Source organism: Pinus tabuliformis, chromosome 9, assembly GCF_031772625.1.
Source record: "Pinus tabuliformis cultivar Carrire ecotype Pingquan chromosome 9, CPIR1, whole genome shotgun sequence".
NCBI lineage: Eukaryota > Viridiplantae > Streptophyta > Pinopsida > Pinales > Pinaceae > Pinus > Pinus tabuliformis.
The window spans coordinates 1,142,054,710-1,142,058,367 of record NC_142307.1 but is presented as its reverse complement, the minus strand read 5'-3'; positions in this window follow the sequence as shown (position 1 = coordinate 1,142,058,367).

Genomic DNA, 3,658 nt, shown 5'->3' with positions numbered 1-3,658 from the left:
TTTCAAAGCTTTCAAAGCCTTGGTTGAAAATGAATCAAATCGTAGAATAAAATGCCTCAGGTCTGATCGAGAAGGGGAATTTACCTCGGATGAATTTTTCGACTTTTGTGAAGAACATGGAATAATAAGGGAATTTTCCATCACGAGGACTCCTCAGCAAAATGGAGTGGTAGAAAGGATGAACAGAACTATTCAACAAATGGCTTGTGCCATGCTAGATGAGTGTGGAACTCCTGAAACCTTCTGGGGTGAAGCTGCATTTGTTGCCATTACTATTCTCAACCAAGCAAATGTCCAGGTAAACAACACTCAAACTCCTCATGAACTTTGGTATGGTAAGACTCCTATGGTCAAATACTTCAAAATTTTTGGAAGCAAATGTTACATCAAAAGGACTGACGAAAAGCTTGGCAAGTTTGAACCTAGAGCACATTTTCCTTGGTTACTCTTCCTGAAGTAAAGGATATAAGTGTTACAATAAAAGACTTGGAAAAATTGTTGAAAGTATTTATGTGGTGGTTGATGAAGTAGGCAACAATACAAAGCAGATAAAAATCAAAGATTTTGAAGATGAAGAGGATTATGCCTCAACTTCAAATCAGACTAATGATGAAGAATAAACCTATGAGGCACCAGAAGAACAAATAAGGGTAGAAGAAAATACTCCATCTAGGTACGTCTAGAAAAAGCATCCAGAGACTCAAATTTTGGGGCAGAAAGAGGCAAGTGTTCAAACAAGAAGAACTATTACAGAAGCTTCAAGTTATCTAGCATTGCTCTCCTCCGTCGAACCACGAAATGTAAGTGAAGCATGCAAAGATGAATGCTGGATCAAGGCCATGAATGAAGAACTTGAGCAGATTGAAAAGAATAACACTTTGGAATTGGTTCCTAGACCTAATGATAAGAATGTCATAGGGACCAAATGGATATTCAAAAACAAGATGAATGAAAATGGAAATGTTATTAGAAACAAGGCCAGAATTGTTTGTAAAGGGTATGCTCAACAAGAAGGTGTAGACTTTGAAGAAAATTTTGCACCAGTTACTAGACTTGAAGCCATAAGAATGTTCCTTGCTCTTTCTAGCTTTCAGAAGTTCAAATTATATCAAATGGATGTGAAATCTACCTTTCTAAACAGAGACTTAGAAGAATAAGTGTACATTGAGCAACCGGATGGATTCATCCTTGGGAATGATCGAAAACTTGTATGCAGACTCAAAAAGGCTCTCTATGGACTTAAACAGGCTCAAAGGGCTTGGTATTATCATTTGGCCAAATACCTCCATCAACAAGGTTTTTCAAAAGGATCAACAGATAGCAATCTATATATAAAAATGGACAATGATAGATTCCTAATACTTGTTGTGTATGTTGATGATATCATCTTTGGTAGCAATGAAGAAACCATGAGTCAAAACTTTGCTTTGGTGATGCAGAAAGAATTTGAAATGTCCCTGCTTGGTGAGCTCACATATTTTCTTGGTTTACAAGTCTAAAAAGACAAAGACGGTATCTTTCTATCACAAACCAAGTACCTCAAGCAGATCTTGAAGAAATATGGGATGGAGGATTTGAAACCAGTATGTACCCCTATGGTAACAAGATGCAGCCTCAGTGCAAATGATGAATCAGCAGCAATACATCAACCAACCTATAGATCCATGATTGGTAGTCTGGTCTATCTGACAGGTACTCGACCAGACATCATGCATGCAGTGGGAATAGTTGGAAGATTCTAGGCAAATCCAAAGGAAGCACACCTTCAGGCAGTTAAAAGGATCTTCAAATATCTTCAAGGAACACAAAACTATGGCTTATGGTATCCTAGAGACACAGATCTCACACTTCATGCATATACAGATGCAGATTGGGCAGGAAGCGTGGATGACAGAAAAAGCACTAGTGGTGGTGCATTCTTTATGGGATCCAGATTAGTATCTTGGTTCAACAAGAAACAAAGTTCAATTGCATTATCTAAAGTTGAAGCAGAATATGTTGTTGTTGCATCTTACTACAAACAACTCTTTTAGATGATGCAAACATTGCAAGAAATTCAAATCACTTGTACTCCACCTATCTACATTTTATGTGATAATACAAGTGCAATTAGTATTTCAAAGAATCTTGTCATGTATTCCAAGACCAAGCACATACCTATCAAATATCATTTTCTTCGGGAACAAGTGCTTGAACAAAAGGTCAAATTGGAATATGTTCCCTCCAAGGAACAAGTTGTTGATATATTCACCAAACCTGTGCCTAGAGAGACATTTGAATACCTCAGATAGAAGATGGGAGTAGTTGATGCATCATTTTGCTGTTGAAATTATCTGTTTCATAGAACAGTGGTTGTACGTGTTGAAAATAATACTGAGAGGGGGGGGGGGTGAATCAGTATTATCAAATTCTTTTTCAATTTATACAAAGATTTGCAGATCTGACTAATGAAACTTGCGTATACCTCCCATAATTATAATTTAATTTATTCTTCAGATGTTGATCATTAATCTATGTGTCAAAAACATATAACAGTAAGCAAGAATAGAAAAATAGAGCATATAGTCACACAAAAGAACACAAGATATAAGGTGGAAACCCAATGTGGGTGAAAACCACCTGCTGCAATATGTCTCTATCTTCTTTCAATTAGAAAATTCTTTTTACAATGATTATGTACTGGTGCAGTCTTATACCAGTACGTAGGCTTCAACCTGTAAAAGGCTACAACCTTCTCTCATTCTCCAGACTCTTCTGGAAGGGAGCTACAACCCCCTTAGCTCTTGTACTAGCTGAGGTACTAGTACATAGGTGCTGACCTACAGAAGACTTCTCTTTTCTTCCAGGGACCACGTTTCATAAATTTTCAGACTGGATCCATGAATATCAATCAAACATCAAATAGATCTGCAATCAACCAACTTCCTTGTACAAATACTGAATCAATAACTTCTCAAAACACAGTACCAGTAACCAGACACCAATTCAGAACCCTGAACATTGCAGTAATAGAAAAAAGCAACTAAAACATATTTCAAGAAAAGTCCGCAACTTCACCACTAGAAACCTGTGTACATACGCAGTATTCACTTCCTTAACCTGCAGGTATCCACGCCTGTGCTGTGTCGAGCCTGCGGGTATCCGCGCCTACGCTGTGTCGAGCCTGCGGGTATCCACGCCTGTGCTGTGTCAAACCTACGGGTATCCGCGCCTGCGCTGTGTCAAACCTGTGGGTATAGATAATTTATCAGACTTCAATTATACCCCAGATTATCAGATTTACAGATTTGATCATGCGCCAAAGAGATCTCGACCCATCAGTAGATCCGTCTTGTAATGCTTAGGTTTCTCCTTGATTCAGGTCCAGCTATAACTCACCAACCAATCACCAGTATTTCAGATCTTGCTCTTCTCAAGATATTCAACACATCAGTCACCCAGCCAAATGATCTCCTTTCCTTTTTATAGTCTAGGCCTTACTCAAACCATGGTCCAAAACCATAAAGATCTAATACTAAGGACCCAAAACATGGGTTCAATACTTTAGATGCAAAACCACAGACCAAAACCATAGGATAAAAAATGTTGGACTAAATACTATGGACCAACCATAAGATTTCCCGCGTGCGCACGTTTTTCTCTGCATGAAAGTGTGTGT